Source organism: Polyodon spathula, chromosome 8 (genome assembly GCF_017654505.1).
Source record: "Polyodon spathula isolate WHYD16114869_AA chromosome 8, ASM1765450v1, whole genome shotgun sequence".
NCBI lineage: Eukaryota > Metazoa > Chordata > Actinopteri > Acipenseriformes > Polyodontidae > Polyodon > Polyodon spathula.
The window spans coordinates 15,229,703-15,252,229 of NC_054541.1; positions in this window are offsets into that span (position 1 = coordinate 15,229,703).

The following is a 22,527-nucleotide window of genomic DNA, read 5'->3' on the forward strand; positions in this document are numbered from 1 at the left end:
TATATTGTAAAAGTTGAATGGCTCCCCGCAATATATCTCAGTCTTCTAAATGCCCACAGATAGATTGGAATTGCTACATGACACGCAATTGGATACAAATGTCACCTGACTCTCCCCCAACTTTTATTGCACATTCCACAGTACTAGCACTGCCATAGTGAATGAAACTTGAAACGCTAGACTGAGAAACCACTCACAGAATAGAATGGGAAACTTGACATACGCACGTACAGCATAGTACAATAAGTGGATTTTCATTTGACTTGCATGTGTATGGCATGTTGTTGAAGTGGTTAAAGACTTCAATCAAGTCCCTTCTTTTCCTTCTTTTTTTCTAGACTGAAGAGATTTAATTATTTTAACATTTCCACATAGCTGATGTCATCAAGTCCTGGGACCAGCCTGGTTGCCCTAATGACAGGAGCTAGATCGGTTGCACTGGAGGAAGCAGGAAGCAGTTTTATATCAATGATTATACAAAAGCTTTTATGTAGTGTTTCTATAGAAGCCCTTTACAAAAGCACCAGCAGCCAACATTTACATTCCAAAGACAATACTGAACAGGTGAATGAATTGATTGTTATGTAGAGCTGTTTCAGAGCAAAGGATGAAAAGGCACAATTACCCATTGCACACAATCTGATTTGATGAACCAGGGATGGAAATAAAGCTACCATTGCATAGCAGTTAGATCTGTTCCTGGTTTTACTATGAATTTAATGCTTCCATGGCTCCTAATGGTTAGGTCAATGAAGCAAACCTCTGCAGTCATTTAGAGATTGCTGGATGCTTTGTCTCCCAGACAAACTTTCTGCAAGGTATTTTTTATTTCAAAATTAAGTTTATTATTGAAATCTTGTAAATTGGTTTGCCAGTGTATGCATATCCATTTAGTTTGGACACTAATACTGCTTGCATGCCTGGTTTTGTGGCCAAGATATATGTAAGGCCATTGACCTACCACACCCATTCGCAGTAGCGCGATTACAAAACAACTTCCACAGGATTGCTCAGTTGCTCAGGGCCACCTGCCTACCTGCATTCACAAAGCTGTAAAATTCAAGCACAAGCAATGACACTACATTGTCTCCCCGTCTGTTCCATTCCATTTCACACCACATTCGCGGCATTCCATTGGAACCTCTGTAAGGCGTCTGAATGAAGGCAAACACCAAATTAAATGCTTTGTTGAGCTATAAGGACCAGACCGTGTTTCAAATCTTTAAAATGTTTACCATTTATTAGTTGCAAATCCCCACATTGCATTCTACACTGAACTTTATTGTTTGGATACAATATGTGCTGCTAGTATTAACAGAGACAGGCAATTGATCAGATTACCTGAACCTGGTTGCTACCATATTCATTCTATAGCATATTTCATTTTATACAAACATTTTAAACCTAAGTTACTCCATGTATGCCAAAAGTAACCTTCAGTAAACTTGTTTAACATTACCCATGCATTCTACTCTCATGTGATTTTTCCAATACGTTTTCATGCACCAGCTCCTCCCTGTGCTCAGTTGGCCAGTGGTTAACCTTTCTAAGCTACTCCCTCCTCCTTTGCTGACCCACCTTACCTGTGGTGAGACACACTTTCAGGGCTGTAAATCCTGTTGTAAAAACATACCATTGTCAGCAACCGTAGCAGAAGTCCTATGACCTTGGGAAACCCATTTTGATGCTCCACATACGATACTTTACTGTAGAACTGTAGCATGTTGTGGTGTTTGCAGCACTGGTGTAGCCCAAAACTAAAGGTAGCACAATGCCACTAAAATCGTGTGTGTTTATAATTTTTGATAACACAATTTTTTGCTCATCAGTTAAAGTCACATAAATTTGCTGAATTGTGAAAAAAATATATATATTAAAAATAACTTGAAGGGTGAAACTCAAGGCATCATACCCCTTTCAGATGAGTGTTTCCTTGTTTTCTGAGCTAAAATCATTTGCGTAACCCGAAATAACACCACACCAGAACAGCATTCCAGCTCGCCTGCACCATTGCATTGCAGTATGTTTACAGTACCTTTACAGTCCCATATATCTACAGTCCCATAATCGCAGTCTGGGTGGTGTTAAAAAAAGCGTTACACCCAAGTGACCCGCACTTCACAGGTCAGACCTGCACATTGACATTAAAACCCTCAATCATTGTACAATCCACAAAATACAACTTCTAAGTAAGATCGCTGTTTGGGTGATGTAAAAAAACTGAAGCTTGTCATTATCAGCATGCGATTGTCTGTACACTCCATTCGTTGATGGGTTCTTAATTCAAGTTATGTCATTTTAAATCAACAAATGTTGTTTTCATTTTTTTTTACTGATTTGAAATGTAATATGAATAATTTAAATCAAGTCAGAATTAAATTTGCTCAAAAATTAAATTTGCTCAAAATTTTCATGAGGAAGTAGAAGACCCCCCCCCCCTCCCCTCCCCTCCCCTCCCCTCCCCTCCCCTCCCCCCCCTCTAGCAAATAGTCTGGACCAGCATTCCAGTTCATGAAACTTGGGACCTATGGATTACAAGTTCAAAAAGCAGCATGCCTGTTCAGTTTTCAAACAGAAGCATGGGTTGACTGCAGTCATGTTTCAACAGGGCTAACTGCCCCAGTCTATAAGAAATGGCAATATAATGGTAAAACGCAGGTGCTGTTTTGAGAAAAACAGATCAAGGCCTTTTTTTTTTTTAATTGTCGTTTTGAGTTGTAGGAAAAAATTGCTTGTGTACCTCCAGCCTTGGAGAAACAGCAGTCGTGACAAAACCGAGCAGCTGTTTTTTAAGCCACCCGTAGTGGCTCATTGAAAAAATAAGACACAGTGAACATTTACTGCATTTTTTTCTTCATTTAAATAAAAAGGATGACAGCATTTTTTTTTTATTGTGCTTCAGGTATAGGGCCATATTTGGTTGCTGATGGGACACCGTTTAACCCCTGATCATTAACACATTTTGACAAGGATATTTAGTAAGAGCGATGAACGGGATAAGACTAGGGAAGCCCTAGTCTTTCAACCTGCTGCTCATCTGATCCAAAAACCTATTTGTTGTAGTATTTTGTTTACACTAATGCAAGTAATTGGATAGGAGCCCAAAAACTTAAACTTGTCCTTATTCAAGCTTCAAACCTGACCTTTGCGCTATCCCTGAACAGCAGAACTGATATCAAATTACAACTTTTCAAATGCACACCAGATTTATTTAGCCAAAAATTTCTAAAGCAATCCCCATTGAACTGTGCCAATGGAGGAACAAGCCACTGGATGCGAGGAGGTCTAGAAATGATGGATTTCAAAGAACAAACCTGGATAGACCTCACTTGTGAAGCTCATAATACATGGAGCTGCATGACAGGGTTAGAAAAGACTGTTTCTGTAATATCATTTGACCCAGTATTCAATGCAGATGTTTACCATTAGTCCAAAATAAAAATGAGCACAGAAAAGTCTTGAGCATACAGTAAGTACTGACAGATATCTTATCTGTCCTTTAAATGTGGTCTGACCTTCTTTAGATTTATCACAGCTTCTAGACGACTTCTCAGTACTGTAACATCCCATTTCACACAAGTCTGGGGGTTATCGCTGGCCAGTGTTCTCATTTCAAACTGCTCACTACTTAAAGATTGTCTTCTTTTCACCTGCAACCCCTTCACCTCAATCCAGCAATGTCCAGATTTGTTCAAACATTTCATCAAAATCCACATCCCCTTGACTTATAAAGGCTTGTTAACTAAGTTTTTGAATATTTGTTTTAGTACTGGAAACATTCACTGGTCGCTGTTTTGTTGTGCAGGGGAGAATGCATTCAAGTTCAGAAACACATGTTTTCATATACAGCACAGCACAGTAAACTTAAGGGTTCTGAAGTAACGTATTACTAAGGTGGTATTCTACAGCTGTTTCTGCATATCTTTTTGAAGTAATATCCTACATGCATGACATAAATCTCAAAAGTTTGCTTTTTAAAATGATTTTTTACTGTCTTCTGTATAACTTCTGGGATTTTTATAATTTTTTGCATTTTCCTGTCAATAATAATGGAAAATAACATGTTTGTTCCTAAAAATAGATTAGAAATAAGCAGGAGAACACTAATGTGTTTTACCATGATGGGAAATTTTTATAAGGGTAGTTTACCGTGGGTTATTTTTAATATGCTTTACAATAACTTGCTATTCTTTACAGTTCTTGCCTGTGCTTTACCATTCTTTCATTGTGCTTTATTACACTTTACTATGCTTAAACTGTGGGAAACTTTTATAAGGGACTCTAAAGCCAATTGCCTAGCTGCAAACAGACCTAGAGCACAGGGTGTTATTACCAGACGGGCAGCATTTAATCAAAGTATAATATATAGTAGACCCAGATACTGAGACGGTTGTAATATATGCATCTGCAATGTCTTTGTATTGGACAGAAATTCCATCACATTGACAATAGTTTTACTGTTTAATTATTCTGATTTACATATATATTAAATAGGGCAGTGTTGTGCAAAGTGGGGGGTGCAGAGAGTCAGTAAGGGTGGTGCGACTATGATTAAAGGATAGAACATTTTAAATAAATACATAAACAACTAGTTAGTCCAAGTTCTTACCTTTCAAATGAGCCATTGAAGGTCACTCTAGGACTTGTAGAACCGGAGAAATGCTGTTTCAAGTGACGTGTGATGAAACTGTAGTGAACAGAGCCGAAATGATGGCTACCATGTATGCGGTGACAAGTGTGAAAAAAAGCACTAATGTTTTACAAGTTTTTTCCTGGATTTAATGTAAATTGCACATTTTTTCCTAGATTTAACCACAAAAACTCCAGATTTAACAAAATACATAAATGTTAAACACATTCTTAAAAGTGTAAGGAGAGTTTTGCAGCATACAATGCCAAATCAAAAGCGTCAGTGGGCACGGGCCTACATGTTAGCTTCAGATTTAGCTGACAAAATCATTTTTTTTTGTTAAAACCTAGATTTATTTTTCAGATTCATTTTTTTATATTTAATTGTTGAACGATAATGTTTTTCAGATGTAGCTGTTAGGTAAATGTTGACTCGCCAAGTTAAAAAAAAAAAAAAAAGAAAAGATTTAAGTTACATGTATTTTTTCACGGATTTATTAGTTAGAAATGTTAGCTAAATGTTGGCTTGCCAAGTGTAAAAAATATTGAAATTCACTGATTTATGTGTCAGAAACCCAGATTTAACATGTCAGCTAAATGTGCACTCGCTAAATGTAAAAAAAAAAAAAAAAAAGGTATATTGTATAGACTGATTTTAAATGTTGAACTTGTGATATGTTTATGTATTTAGCTAAATCTGGACTTTTTGGGGTTAAGTCTAGAAAAAATATGTGATTTACATAAAATATACATAAAATCGGAGAAAAAAACACATGTGTAAATATATAAATTTAAATTCTAAAGTTTTGATATTGGTGGGGGGGGGGGGGGGGGGTCGGCAGGCAGGGGGTGCAACAAATTGGGGCGGCATATAAAAAGTTTGCACCCCACTGAAATACTTTGTAGTACACCAGCTGATTGTCACTCACTCTTGGTCATAGTGGACAGTATGGAAAGATTATATTATCTACCTAAAGTATAAGTTGAACCACCCTAACACCATGCTTGTAATATAAATTAAAATCATTCTCTTCCACTTTGTATTTGCGGGGCAGACGCTGCACTGGAGCTCAGTAAATCTAGCCCTGTACCATTGAACCACCAGACAATCGAAAAATATCTTATATCCAGCTGGTTATATTATATAGCCAACACGCCCTGAGCCTCGCCTCTTGAAATCATTGAATAGGATACATAGCTTAGGGCTGGTTTGTGAAGCTATAGCAAAAGATCTTACTAACATTCCTGCTGGATTATATTGTATATCCCACCGCATTCCTTTTATTACTGTATAGAATCTGATGCTCTAAACACCTTGTCGGCCTTTACAAATACTGTGGGCTACATTCTCTGAGCGATTTACCCTGAATCATTGTCAACTTCATTTTCTTTCTGTAAGCCTAGAAAAGAAGGGAAAGAGGGGACTTGACTTGATTCTTACACAGAGTCACAAAAAGTCACAGGAACCATCTGTATTCAAATTCCTAATGCCTGTATTGATCCGGTGAAACAGCATTCATTCCATGTGATTATAACAAGCTGCTAGCATGTATCTGCGTGACAGTCCGCTCATACCAACTACAAGATATCAAAGGGGTTCCAAGCCTACATTCAGAGCATATCCCTGAAAAAAAAACCTGGTTCCAGAACCCTGTGGAGAACAGCAATAAAAAGCTAACAAAAAAAGAGTGCTGAATATACAGACTTCCCAACACATCCTATTTAAACAATATATACAGCTATGGCCAAAAGTTTTGCAGCCCGCGACGAAGATTTATTATGCCCCTTGTCGCTAACAATAGTCTTCCCTCGGGTCAATAATGTTCCACTATAGCGCTCCTCTCGAGGAGTCAGGTTTCTCTCCTCTCTATATAGGAGAATATATATATATATATCTATATGATATATATATAATATATAATATATATATATATATATATATATATAGCGTGTGTGTTACAATCAAACATGTAACAAAATTAAATATGTAGGAGGAACAGGTACATTATTAATTAAAAGAATACAAAATCACCTCTCAAGCATAATTAATACAAAACTAATTGAATCAATAATGTTACATTGCATAAAATGAACACAACATGAATGACCTACAATTTGTGGTTTTAGAAGAAATTAAATGAGATAATGTACTGTACGCAAAGAAAAGTAAATGGATACTTAGACTCAATACCATGGTGCCTGAAGATTTAAATAGAAAGGAATAGTAGATTGTTACAACAGTAACTATGTAGTAAATTACAAACATATTAATAGATTTAAATAGAAATGAGTGAGTGTGGTTACCATATGAAAACACAAACACCCTCGTAACAAACTAGTGAAGACAAAAATGGCAAAATAGTTAATTTAAAAAAGTGTGTCATTTGAACATGCTCCCTAACCTTTTTTCAGCCTCCTCGAAAAAAAAAAAAACAGTTGCTATGAAAACCTGAGCACAGCTTACTATTTTAAATAAATAGTAAAATAAAAAATTATTCATGCAATTCCCTCTTTGTCTAATAACTAACTAAGTAGAGTAAGCCCCCACAACAAGCAACACAGCACTTTTGAACTCTGGCAGGAAAGAAAGAGATTATAAAAAAAAGAAATCCGGCACTGGTTAATGTGTGATAAATGAGAATTTAATGCACACCCTTGAGTGTGTGATACATTCTCTTATCACACACTACCCCGTGCAGTATTCTCTATATATTTCACAGTGAACCCACAGAGATGAGCCATAAACAAGATTCAAATCCGTGATACAGCAGATGAATAATTTTCAAAATAAAATCTGCACTTGTAGTTTTCAAAGCTTTTGTTCCAGCAAGCAAAAAAGCAAATAGAAAGTTGTGTCAGAATCACCTTTATGCTCCTTGTCACGCCTGTTTTGCCATTGCTATCCCATGAATAAGTCTGTTGAGGGATTAGAGAGGAGTCAGAAGGTGTGCTGGCTGTACAGCTCAAGACAGATCGTTGTGTTGGCACAGAGCCACCTCTTCTTGTGCCTACACGACTGCATGTTACTAGGAGCTGTCCTCCATCAGTGTACAACCAACACAAGAATAAGAGCAATCTCTTAATGGACACTGCCTCTAGCTTCTCGTTAATATGAACTGGGATTGACCGCTAATCTGATCTGATCCAGATTCTCTTATATTCCTCCTCCCATTGCTGGGCTATCTTAGTTGAGTGAAAAGACTCCTTTTCTATGCAAAGTGAGTTTTTGATGGGTGTTGGTAAATCTTTCCCAGCTAAGGTCACATTCATTGGTTTACAAAAATGAAAGGGTGGATACTTTTGGTTTGCTTACAATAATCCTAACAATTGTTTGGAGCTATTTTGTTACTAAAAAAAAAAAAAAAAAAAAAAAAAGTGCCCAATAATATTAACCCTTTTGCGGTCCATAGAATTCTGCACCCGTCGCGCTCAACGGGTCCAGTTGATTTTCCATGCGCTGTTTATATTAAACATGCTGTTGAAAAGTAATCTTAGTCACAGTAAAACAGGTTCAAAGGGCACTGCATATCAACAGGACACTCAGTACTGCATCTCCAGCCCCGCCCCACTCCTTGTTCACTGTATTTATCACTTACCTCTTCTGAGTCGTACATACTGATAAATCATCTCCTAATCACTCGATTTATCACCAAACTCCACAGTAATGTTATATTATTATTATAACATCTCCAAAAGTTATGTCTGTGGTGATGGGACTATGCATTTTGCGAATTTTCCAGAGAAAAAAAAACAACTAGGGACCTGTGAAGGAAGGTTTTTTTTATAATGTCGGACAGGTTCCGACATTGGACCACAAAGGGTTGAAGCCTGGAGAAACCTGCTCAACCACCAAGAACAAATATGTCTCCCATCCACAAGGGGCAGCATTTGGAGGTTAACTGTGACTCTGTGAGTATTAAACAATGACCAGGATGTGACGAAGCCAGGGATAATCTAAAGTGTTCCTTAACAACTTTCCACCAAAAAACAATGGATTGCCACTGAGACAAGGGGTCGAGCAACCTGCCTTAGTGACCTGTTAAGTAAATCTTCTCAGAATGATTTCTCTGTCATCTGGCACTCATATTCTCCAAAAAACACCATGGGAAGATTTGCTGTGAAACTAATCTCCACCAACGCACACAAATCCCGACAAATCCCAGCATCCAGACTCCCGCTGTGTCGCAACTCAGAAGCCCAGCGAGAAAGAGAATCAATTAGTTTCAGGCAGGGGTGAAATTCTCAACAAAAAAGTGCAGATACTCATATGCACAGCCAGGTGTAAACATAAAAAAGTAGGCAATTTTACCCCTAAAACTTTTTATGTAACAAGCACTATTACTACTAATGATGAAATTGGCCATTTTAATCCCCATAGTATTCTTTGAAATCATCCCCATACTTTCCAGACCCTGTGTACTCACCTACAACAAGACCTGACACTGCTACAGTAATAGCCTTAGATTGGAACATCTATCCCTGTTTCTTATATTTATTTTGCACTTACTACTTATCTTACAATAATATGTTCTGTGAGCTTCTCTGTTGTGTTTCTGTGTAGATTAATTACGACGTGTAACAGAGCGAGGAGCCCTGTACATGCATTTGTTTATTTTAGAACGGGGTACCCCTCCTCCCCTGAGCAATTTATTGTTTATTTGTTTTATTTTATTATTATTATGATTTATTTATATGTATTATGTTTAAATGCGATGGCGAAAAGCCATAGCATTGTTTGGCGAGGACGAGCAAGGTGCCGTAGGTCATGATGTATTGTTTTTTAAAATACCTTGTGTGAATGCATGACTGTCAGTTCATAATTTATGAATTAGCTGGCAGTCACTCATAATAATTCTACCTGTGCAGACTATGGCCGAGGGGTAATGAGGGAATTAATAGCCAGTTAACCCCTCGGTCATGATATAAAAGACCTGCAGCTTTGGCTTCAAGATGTGGGTGTACAGAGGAGAGACAGAGAGAGAGAGAGAGAGAGAGAGAGAGAGAGAGAGAGAGAGAGAGAGAGAGAGAGAGAGAGAGAGAGAGAGACGAAAAGTAAACATAGGATCAGTTTGCCCAGCCTGACCTATTGGTGTTTGTATTTTTTTTTTATTTAAAACTTTTTTTTTTTGTTAAAAATATTTTCTTTTTCCTTTAAAAGTAAATGGTGCAGCCGTATCGTTTTGCCCTGCAGTACTGCCTGTGTGCTTTCCTTCTGCATCTGGCCTGACGTCACCACAAAGCCATTCCTGCCACACCATGACATATTCCAGAAAAAAAATTTTCAGGCAGGAACAGTATATAAAGTAGACTATGAAAATGTATCCCAGGTATTGTGGTTTCTGCACAAGAAACAAAGTGGCAAAAGACACATTTTCATAAAGTAATATCATTATTGTGGTTTACTTCTGCCTTTTTCTTAGATGTACACACAAGTGAAAACTCACATTTAAAAGGGGGCATTGTACAAACAAAAAAACATCTCACCGTTTTGGTTTTCGTTTATTACAGTCCTCTTAACCTAAAATACTACGATCACAACAAAACAAAATTTTGATCAATATGCTTAACATGTACCTTCCAAGTTGGGCCAGTTTGATAAGCGTGAAGCACACCTCCACCTGTATCCCGACTCTGACTCGCTTACCAAATCTGGAGCAGCACTTTGTTGATTCTTTCTTTAAATGATAATCTCTACTGTCCCACACATAACTTGCCATTTTAGAAAATTTTGCACAAATTCTGGCAATGTGGTAAATCGGTGCAAGGCAAAGCGCATTATGATAATTATTTCAAATATTTATCAACTATCTAATTTATAGTGAACACTGACGTGGATTTTTGCCTTCAAATTCATGTGCAGCAGTGGTCGTTTCGAATATTTCAGATAGTTTCTCCGCCACGCTAAAGAAAATAATTATTACTTCATAATAATGATAATTACTCCACACCGCTATTTTCACATTGCACTGCTAAGGTCTTCTCTCGTTCTTCAATGAATCAGCACTGACTCATGCCAAAATGAAATCTGATCAGAATGAAAGCTCAGCCAATCAACATCATGCAGTGATTACACTGACGTTAATGGTGGCCAATAGCTGTTAACAGAAACAGAAGCAGTGTGAGAAAACAGAATGCAAGCAGCATGACCCGTACTGAATGAAATCACATTTTAGAAACGTTGCACTAGTGGACTGCGTGAGTGGATGGAATTCATCCGTGCTGGATGAAAAGCAGATTAAATAAGTCCCGGTACCCGGTACCGGCATCAAAATAAGACCCGGTACGGAGTACCAACTGGCCCATCAGTGCTCATCCAGTTCCTAACAGCTGATTGATCTAAAAAATTCAAATTCAGGTCTTAAAGGACCCCATTGATTTAGCATCAACAACATGGCTGGGTAACCCAGTCCATACCCTCGTCATTTTGCCTGACGAAGCATCGCCTGCCCTCTGTCCTTATTTTCCAGCTGCGTTCTTTGGTCCTCGTCCTCTGCCAACTCCTTACAACTCCTATTTTTGTATTGTGGTGGATCACAATTGATAGAGTAATTTAGGTGCAGTCTCACACAACCACACTCTGTAATTTGTGGTTCTGTTCTAGTAGACCAGACAAAAACATGTTTCTTGGGGGGACAGGACTTCCTTATGTGTGTTTTCTGGTTGGAAGGACGAGGCACAGCTGCTGAGAATTTCTTAACAGTAAAGAAACATGCAGACAACATAAAGTTTATCAAAATTTTTTTTTTTGAATTGATCAATACTTTAAGTACATTTTTTGTGTCTGTCAGTAGAGGGCTTCACAGATCTGGGTGGACTCAAGAACCCCAGATCTGCCCCATACCGAATGGGTTTCAGTAAAACGGGTCTATTCAATTAATGTTAATGTTAATTAATGTCTCAATAATGCAAAGGCCTGTAGTATATGTATATATATATATATATATATATATATATATATATATATATATATATATATGTGTGTGTGTGTGTGTGTGTGTGTGTGTGTGTGTGTGTGTGTGTGTGTGTATGTATGTGTATATATATATATATATATATATATATATATATATATATAGACACACAGTGCCTTGCAAAAGTATTCAGGGAAAAAAATGCACAAGATTCAAAGTGGGAGTCAACATCACAAATGACATGTAATCTACGAATATTGTCAGAAGCTAGACGCCCACTCATGAAGCCTGTCTGTTCAAAGTGAATTGAACTACCACTATATAGTTCTAATCTAGAAGCCATGACCTTAGCATAGAGCTTTGCATCCTTGCATATAAGGGAAATTGGACAATAACTGGAACATTCATTTGGATCTTTATTTTTTTCAATAATCGTAATCATTTTTTCAATAATCGTTCAATAATTTTGGTCCTTATGAAAGAGCCTGTTTCAATTGTGTAGTTTATAGAGTTCAATATAAGAGGACCAGCTATATCCCATATTACTAGCAAGAACTCAGGGGGGAGGCCATCTAAGCCCTGAGACTTATGCTTTTGCATAGATTCAATTCCCTGTTTTAATTCTTCTAGGTAATAGGTGCATCAAGAAGTTTACTGTGAACAGGATCCAGTTTAGGTAAATTTTGTTTGTTTAGAATTTTTTTACAAGCAGCGTGATCTGTAGTGGTCTTTGATGGATATAATTTGGAATAGTATTCTTGAAATGTTTTATTAATTTCTTTAGGTTTTGTAACCAATACATTATTTACAGTTTTAATCGTGCTAATTGCTGCCAAACATTCATTATGCTTTAGTCTCAGAGCCAGTAATCTACTAGGTTTTTCCCCGTGATAATAGTAATTTTGCTTGTTGCGATGAATGAGGAATTCTGCTCGCGACAATGTCAGGACTTTAATTTTGGTTTTGAGAATATTTAATTGTTTTGCTCTATCATCAGAAAATGCCTGCTTCCGTCCTTTCTCTAAAATTTGAATATGGGTTTCAAGGTTAATAATTTGTTAGTTTCTTGAGGTGTGTATAGGGGAAGAAAATGCAGTGCAATTACCTCTCAGAAAACACTTAGCAACCTCCCAAAGAACCTGATGATTCTTAGCAGAACTGAGATTAAATTTAATGCATTCTTGTAGTTTATTATTAAGTTGTGTAATAAACTCTGCCATTTGTAAAAGAGAAGTATTAAAACACCATCTCTTTGCACGTGGAGGGCATATTGTAGGTGATATATTACACAGTACTGGGGAATGATCCATAATTTATATTGGCAGTATGTCAATTTTTGTCACATATTCAGTAAGTGTAGATGAGGTAAGAATATAGTCACAGGTTTTGTGTCGAGCAGAAAAGAAGGTGTTGTCCCTTGCATTATCATTCTTCAAACGCCAAATATCCCGCGAATAAGTATCTCTAATAAAATGATTAAAAACCGCTGACGAATTCAAACAATTATCAGATGAACTGGGATTAGATCGATCTAAAACCGGATTACTTACTGCAATGAAATCTCCTCCTATTATTAACTGGTGCTCAGAGAAATCTAGAAAAACATTTGCTATACCAGGAAGAAAGTTAATATCGTAGTCATTAGGGACATAAACAGCAACAAAAGCAAATTTAACATTGTTCAAGAAACCTAGCAAATAAACAAAACGCCCTGAGTCGTCACCCCCAGATCCTTCAACAGAAAGTTTTAGTTTCCTATTTACCAATATAAGAACCCCCTTAGTTTTATTAGTTGCAGAAGACTATGCTGCAACAGGAAAGTGTTTATTTTGAAAGTGGTGAATATCATCAGATTTAAGATGAGATTCCTGTATTAATGCAATTGATAACCTTTTACGGTGCAAAAAATCTAAACACTTTGTGCGTTTAACAGGAGTATTTAAGCCACGGACGTTCCAAGATAAAATATTTATATCAGTCTTCATGGTGGATCAAAGTAAACAAACGAAAACTTCTCTCTCTCTTGAAAACAAACAAAATTAAGACAGACATAGTGTGCATTCTACTAGTTGCAGCAATGACCACATTGTGTGAAAAGATAATATACCAATTAAAATAGAAATCGGACAGATACGGTTTGCAAAACAGTACAGTGTAATTGTAGGCAAACACAGGCAAATAGAACAACAATAATGAACAGATTTGTAGAAAGTCAACACTGAGACATATTAACAATAAACACAAGGCAGTCAACAGAGACTTTTACATTACTCTCTTATCTGCCAAAAATATAAAACTTCGCTGATCCGTGACCCGCCAACACAGCAAGGTAACGCTCTGATCTCTAAACCCCCAAGCTGTTGTTTCAGCAACTCCGCAACGGTAGCACACAGCTGTGACTCGGGGAGGTCGTTAGTCATGTCCTTTAAATTTTCCTTTAATGGTGAGGTTCATTGCCATCTGATATTTTATAATAATTTTTATCGAATTAAGTGGCTACAAAATTCCCAGATAAAGTTTAAAGGAAAAAAAAAAACTGTCGGGTGGAAGGGAACAGCAGACTCAGGCGTCCATTCCTGACAGCAGGTCATGTGATCCCCAGCCATCATTTATTTTTGAACAGCAATATCAAATGAAGTGCAGGTATGTCTGGGGAGTGGAGTGCTGAACCCTAACCCTGCAGAGTGTGTGTGGGTGTGTGTCTGGGGAGTGGAGTGCTGAACCCTAACCCTGCTGAGTGTGTGTGTGTGGAGTGGCGTGCTGAACCCTAACCCTGCAGAGTGTGTGTGGGTGTGTGGGTGTGTGTGTGTGTGTGTGTGTGTGTCTGGGGAGTGGAGTGCTGAACCCTAACCCTCCTGAGTGTGTGTGTGTGTGTGTGTGGGTGTGTGTGTCTGTGGAGTGCTGAACCCTAACCCTGCTGAGTGTGTGTGTGTGTGTGTGTGTGTGTGTGTGTGTGTGTCTGGGGAGTGGAGTGCTGAACCCTAACCCTGCAGAGTGTGTGTGGGTGTGTGGGTGTGGGTGTGTGTGTGTGTGTGTGTCTGGGGAGTGGAGTGCTGAACCCTAACCCTGCTGAGTGTGTGTGTGTGTGTGTGTGTGTGTGTGTGTGTGTCTGGGGAGTGGAGTGCTGAACCCTAACCCTGCAGAGTGTGTGTGTGTGGAGTGGCGTGCTGAACCCTAAAAGGGTGTTCACACTGAACACAACGCGGCAAAAAAAACTAAAAGCTATTGTTTTCAATCAAGTCATTCACAGTGAAGGTGGGCGCAGGGGCGGCACTAGAGGCAGTGTGCAAGAGATAAAAATAATTCAGCTTTTGCCGCGTCGCTTCATGACGTACGTTACCAGCAGCCAATCAGGAGAAGACAGTGGGCTCGCAGAGAATGAATTAACAATTAAAATGGTGGAAGAAAAGTTGATATTGTAAGTGTCTGAGCACCCAGAGTTGTACAACACAACTCTAAATATCTAACCTGAAATAAGGATTTAACTTGAAATAGATTTGAAAATTCTCTTCATCAAATCGAAGTTCTTTAACAAACTAGTGATATTCCCAGTACTTTTTGTTGTTCTTTAATATGTCATGAACTCACACTGACCTAGTATTGTTTTTTTCTTCCGTATAGCTTTGCTATCCATACTTGAGATCTATATGAATTAAGAAAGCAGAGTTTTTAATTTCTGGTGTTTTCAGATTACCCGCCAGCACTACTGATGATACTCCCACTGAGGAGTACAACTTACAGGATAAAGTATAATAAAATAAATAAAATCACCTTCAGAGAATTACCATACATATTCATTTTAAAATGAAACTTTATTTTAAACAGACAACTAAACACAAACCCATTTCATCTGTGAATAGCTGAATGTCTTCAGTTAAAAAAAAAACAACAAAAAAACTTTTATGCAGCGTTAGTGATTTATGTTTTTAGAGCTTAAGTAAGTTATTGTACTCGTGTAAATCTGTAATGATTAACAGAACCCCCCCCCCCCGCCCCCCCCAAAAAAAACAAAAATCTAATCTTAACCCAGTTTAATTACATTTTTTGTTTTACTTAGCTATAGTTCAAAAGAGTCCTTTTTTCCAATAAGTGCTATTACAAAGTAAATGTTACCACAACAATTTACCACAGGAAGTAATTAATTTCAAATTTATAAAAAGCAAACAAACAAGCAAACCTTTTTTTTTTTTTCTCACACTCTACCAGCTCTCATAGCCTGTGGTCACTACATCCAAGATTGACATCACAGGACCCTGGCTTTGCCGCCTTTGCATTGAACAAGGGGGCTGCAGAGGGCTGCGGTGTGTGTGTGTAGGGGGGGAGTTCTGAACTCTAACCCTGCTGTGTGTGTGTGTGGGGGGGGGGGGGGGCGTGTTCTGAACTCTAACCCTGCTGTGTGTGTGTGTGTGTGTGGGGGGGGGGGGGGGGTTCTGAACTCTAACCCTGCTGTGTGTGTGTGTGTGTGTGTGGGGGGGGGGGGTGTTCTGAACTCTAACCCTGCTGTGTGTGTGTGTGTGTGTGTGTGGGGGGGGGGGTGTTCTGAACTCTAACCCTGCTGTGTGTGTGGGTGTGGGTGTGTGTGGAGGGGGTTCTGAACTCTAACCCTGCTGTGTGTGTGTGTGTGGGGTGTGTGGAGGGGGTTCCGAACTCTAACCCTGCTGTGTGTCTCTGTGTGCCTAAGTTCCCTACATACACAGCCATGTAGTTTACATTTTCGGGACTGCACTCATTATGGGGAAAGCCCAATGCTCAAGAAAATCTTCAATACAAAAATATCAGATCTTTGAATGAATAAAACAACCAGGTTTATATAATGATGAAGAGTTATAATGTGACATGTTAGAACATTAAGTGTGTGCTTTATGGAGCAACCCTATGGATGAGGAGCTTGTAACGGCCAGGACACAAGACTAGACAGATTGGAACGGACATGATCTAATAATTTTTTGCTATAAACAAAGATTTTCACAGCAAACACAGACTGAGGAGTCTTATTTAAACCAGCACTCCATCCAAACATAATAACTATCTCTCAATGTGAAGCACGACTCTCCAAGCATAACTATCTCTCAATGTGAAGCACGTCTCTCCAAGCATAACTATCTCTCAATGTGAAGCACGTCTCTCCAAGCATAACTATCTCCCAATGTGAAGCACGTCTCTCCAAGCATCACTATCTCTCAATGTGAAGCACGACTCTCCAAGCATCACTATCTCTCAATGTGAAGCAAGACTCTCCAAGCATAACTATCTCTCAATGTGAAGCATGTCTCTCCAAGCATAACTATCTCTTAATGTGAAGCACGACTCTCCAAGCATAACTATCTCTCAATGTGAAGCATGTCTCTCCAAGCATAACTATCTCTCAATGTGAAGCACGTCTCTCCATGCCCACTAACCAGCCATTCCCATTTGCTGTCCTCTTCCTTTTGCTTGGTTCTTGTTAGTTTTGATTTCAAGTGGAATACCAGTCCAGGGAAGTGATATTTAGTCACTGTAATGCTCTAGTTGGACCCAGATTAGAATACTGTGTCATGTTTTGGCCACCTCACTACTAAAAAAGACATAATTGCACTTGAGAAGTTTCAGAGAAGCTCACATATGTAAGGTTTCAGAGTCGCCAGTGTAAGGTTTTCTGAATTCAGGTAAACATGGGATTAACTACTTTTGTTATGCTATAAGGATGAGACCAGACCGTGTTTCAAATTTGAATGTTTACAATTTATTAATTCCAAATCCCCACATTGCATTCTACACTGAACTTTATTGTTTAAATACAATATGTGCCGCTAGTATTAACAGAGACAGACAATTGATCAGATTACCTGAACCCCTGGAGAGAGCTCTCAGACTGAGTCACTGATGATTCTGGAGGTATTAGAGGCTTCTCTGTCTGTTGCCTCTATGCCCGGTATTTATATCATATGGGCTTAGAACATATGTGACTACAGTCTTTGTTATCCTAATAATTATCAATAGAATTTAGCCCTTTAGTTGTTACTAAAGTAGTTGTTTAGTTGTTACCACTCAAGTGCAACCCGCCATTACAGAACCAGTCTACTTGGAGAAAAGATCCTCGAGCAGGTTCAGAAGCATTTAAACTAGAAAGGAAGGGGGGAGAAATCAACAAAAAAACAGAAGGGAGACCGCATCAAAACAAGGACAGCAACTCAGGTAAGACAACCATTAAATGTATTTATCTAAATGCTAGAAGTATCAGAAACAAAATTCTAAAACTTGAAGCTACTGCACTAACAAGTAACTATGATGTGATAGGTGTTACAGAAACTTGGTTGTCTGAGAGTGATGGGGACGAATATAATATTTGTGGGTATACACTGTATAGGAAAGACAGGCAGGACAGAAGAGGAGGAGGGGTAGCGCTTTACATAAGAAACAGTCTTGAAGCCCAGGTGTTAAACCTGGACAAAGAAAATAAAGCCAAATCAATATGGGTCAGAATAACGGACAAAAATTAAAAGGGCATAATAATAGGAGCATGCTATAGACCGCCAGATTCAGATGGTGAGCAAAATAATCTGTTATACAATGACATTAGAAATGCGTGTAGCAAAGGAGAAACCATACTAATGGGGGATTTCAACTTCCCCCATATAAAATGGGAAAACCCGGTGGGTAGCATGAAGGACGAAATTGAAATGGTGGAAATGACAAAAGACTGCTTCCTAACATAATTTGTCAAGGCACCGACTAGAGGGGAGGCATACCTTGATTTAGTCTTTTCAAATAACGAAGACAGAATAACCAAAACAGAGGTCAGAGAACCACTGGCAAACTCAGACCACAACATAGTCTCATTTGAAGTGTTTTTTAAAACCCCAAAAGTAATGACTAAAGCTAAGGTTTACAATTTTAAAAAGCAAACTATGAAGGTATGAAACAGAGACTAACAGAAGTAGATTGGAGTAAAATAGAGAAAACATCCACAGAAAAATGATGGCTGTTCTTCAAAAATGTAGCACTACAGGTGCAAAACAATTACATCCCTAAAGTAGACAAATCTAAATGTAAAACTAAATTGCCAAAATGGTTTAATAGATCAATTAAAAAAAATATTCAGCCAAAAAAGACACTTTACAGAGCATTAAAAAGGACCAAAAAGAAAGTACGCAGAAAAGGTACACGGAACTGCAAACGCAAGTCAAAAAGGAAGTTAGAAAGGCCAAGAGAGAAATAGAAATAAACATTGCTAAGGGAGCTAAAACCAATTCCAAAATGTTGTTCCAATATTACAACAGCAAGAGAACATTCAAAGAGGAGATTAAATGTTTAAGAGATACAAATGGCAAAATCGTAGATGAAGAAAAAAAAATAGCAAATATATTAAATGATTACTTTTCACAAGTTTTTACGAAGGAAGATACTGACAACATGCCCCACATGTCATCCAGTTCCTATCCAGTTTCAAATAACTTTAGCATAACTGAGGCAGAGGTGTTAAAGGGACTAGGAGCTCTTAAAATAAACAAATCCCCTGGGCCGGATGAGATCCTCCCAGTAGTACTCAAAGAAATGAAAGAAGTAATTTACAAACCGCTAACCAAGATCATGCAGCAGTCTCTTGACACAGGGGTGGTACCGACAGACTGGAAAATTGCAAACGTAATACCGATCCACAAAAAGGGAAACAAAACTGAACCAGGTAACTACAGACCAGTAAGCCTGACTTCTATTGTATGCAAACTTATGGAAACTATAATAAGATCCAAAATGGAAAATTACCTATGTGGTAACAGTGTCCTGGGAGACAGTCAACATGGTTTTAGGAAAGGGAGATTGTGTCTAACTAACTTGCTTGATTTTTTTGAGGATGCAACATTGATAATGGATAATTGCAAAGCATCTGACATGGTTTATTTAGATTTCCAGAAAGCTTTTGACAAAGTCCCGCACAAAAGATTAATTCTCAAACTGAATGCAGTTGGGATTCAAGGAAACACATGTACATGGATTAGGGAGTGGTTAACATGTAGAAAACAGAAAGTACTGATTAGAGGAGAAACCTCAGAATGGAGTGTGGTAACCAGTGGTGTACCACAGGGATCAGTATTAGGTCCTCTGCTATTCCTAATCTACATTAATGATTTAGATTCTGGTATAGTAAGCAAACTTGTTAAATTTGCAGATGACACAAAAGTAGGAGGAGTGGCAAACACTGTTGCAGCAGCAAAGGTCATTCAAAATGATCTAGACAAGATTCAGAACTGGGCAGACACATGGCAAATGACATTTAATAGAGAAAAGTGTAAGGTACTGCACACAGGAAATAAAAATGTGCATTATAAATACCATATGGGAGATACTGAAATTGGAGAAGGAATCTATGAAAAAGATCTAGGAGTTTTTGTTGACTCAGAAATATCTTCATCTAGACAATGTGGGGAAGCTATAAAAAAGGCTAACAAGATGCTCGGATACATTGTGAAAAGTGTTGAATTTAAATCAAGGGAAGTAATGTTAAAACTGTACAATGCACTAGTAAGACCTCATCTTGAATATTGTGTGCAGTTCTGGTCACCTCACTATAAAAAAGATATTGCTGCTCTAGAAAGAGTACAAAGAAGAGTGACCAGAATTATTCTGGGCTTAAAAGGCATGTCATATGCAGACAGGCTAAAAGAATTGAATCTGTTCAGTCTTGAACAAAGAAGACTACGTGACGACCTAATTCAAGCATTCAAAATTCTAAAAGGTATTGACAGTGTCGACCCAAAGGACTTTTTCAGCCTGAAAAAAGAAACAAGGACCAGGGGTCACAAATGGAGATTAGACAAAGGGGCATTCAGAACAGAAAATAGGAGGCACTTTTTTACACAGAGAATTGTGAGGGTCTGGAATCAACTCCCCAGTCATCTTGTTGAAGCTGACACCCTGGGATCCTTCAAGAAGCTGCTTGATGAGATTCTGTGAACAATAAGCTACTAATGACCGAACGAGCAAGATGGACAGAATGGCCTCCTCTCGTTTATAAACTTTCTTATGTTCTTATGTTCTTATTAACCAATGTCATTTACAATGTTACCTTGGGTAATTATTTACCATATTTCATTCCATTCCATTTCCATCCTACATGTAGGGTGATCTCAGGACTTTATGGCACAAGCTAAGGTGAACCCAAGTACTTAACTTCAAACTAAACACAGAAAGTAGGACGAGAGGACATAGCCTTTGGAATTTAAGTAAAAGTTCAGAACTTAAGGTACAGTGAGAAGCACTTATTTTATGCATAGAATAGTCTAACTGGTGAAGTGGAAAACTAAGAAATGTTTTTTAAAAAATGCTTTTGTTCCATTAAATTGGATTGCCAAAAAGGAAGAGATGAGACTTGATGGGAAAATAAAATACATTATAGTCAGCACTTGGATATCCGTTAACCAGATACGTCAGTCGCATTTTACCGTCCTTGTATTAATAAAATCAATCCCCATTATATTTATAATGATTAATGCAATTACCCATCACATTCAATTTCTGACACCAGTTAACTGATACAAAGCTCATCTCTTTAATGTTAAAATGTATCTGAATATCCGTCACAGCCCCAACAATCAGTCTGTCTAATATTGGGCAGTTAAACAGCGCTTCCTCCAGTTTCACCTGACGAAAATGCAGCCAAAACAAAGCGAACGAGACAAGCCAGGGTAATGCAGCAGTTAATCATTAAACAGTTTTAGATGCTGTGACACATTTATTTATTTTTTTATTATCTGTTGTTGCTTTTGTGCATTTTCATTTACAAGTAAACTGTGACATTAGGGCCTTATCAAGCACTGTATTCTTCAATTCTGAATACTTACTTTGGATACTGTTTTAATTCGGGGAACTGTGTTTTTTTTTTTAATCTTTTGGTTTTGCTAATGATTTTGCATTGCCTTTTACATTGTATGCAGTTCTGTGCATGGATAACATTTAGATTTCATTTTGCTGTTGGGTTGTTAATGGGACATTTTACATGCCGCTACAATACGTACCAGATTTAAAAGTATGTACTGCATTACAGTTAACGTGTTGTCGTTTTAGTTTTGGCAAGGGATATTTTCAGAATCATATTGTTCTGAATTAAAATACTACTTCTGTTAAAAATATAGGACTGTACCAACAAAACCAATATAGTGCATCTAAATGCAAGCCTACTTATTTAAAACACGGTCCTTTCAGATATGTATTCTTCATATTGTCAGTTTTTCAGGGAACACAAAAAAGATACAAGGGTTGGAATGGGGCAAAATGAACTAATCAGATATGCGTCACACGCATTTACCATCACAAGTCAACATTTTATAGGGTCGGATATGTGAGTGCTGACTGTATACGGTTTCAGGCACCTGGAACTACTTACCAAGGAAATTAATAGATTTTCACTGGTAATTACCAGCAAGAGCCACATGCTTGAACTTCTGTTAGATTCCTCATTAAAATGCTTTGTTTAACCCAGGGGTGTCCAGTCCCAGTCCCAGTCCTGAAGGGCTATTCCATTCCAGGTTTAACAGGCAGAATGAGATATAATTGCTTCAGAGTTTGGATGGACTGGTTCAATTAAGCAATTTAGAACAGGGCTGGAACAAAGTCAACCTTCCCCAGTTGAAATGAAAGCATTACAGAACACACTGCAGTGTTTACAAGAAACACATCCTGTTACCAGTGCTGTCCATATCGCAGCATTATATACAATATGTTTAAATATATTCCTGATTAACCCTTTTGTTTCATGAGTGACTTGCGGATTCAAAGTGTTAGATATAGATCTCTGTCGCAAGGCAAAGCCAGGCGTATTGTCTCCATCTCTGCATGGGGTAAATCTTGTTGGTCCAAGGAATGGATAGATTTATAGTTGATTTGCTAAATATGCCAAACTGCATAGATTTCTGTCAAATGGTATCTATTTGTGATGACAAGGTCTATATGATCTACAACATAATATCAAAAAGAAACAATAAGGATATTTAAGGGTGAACAGATTAATTAC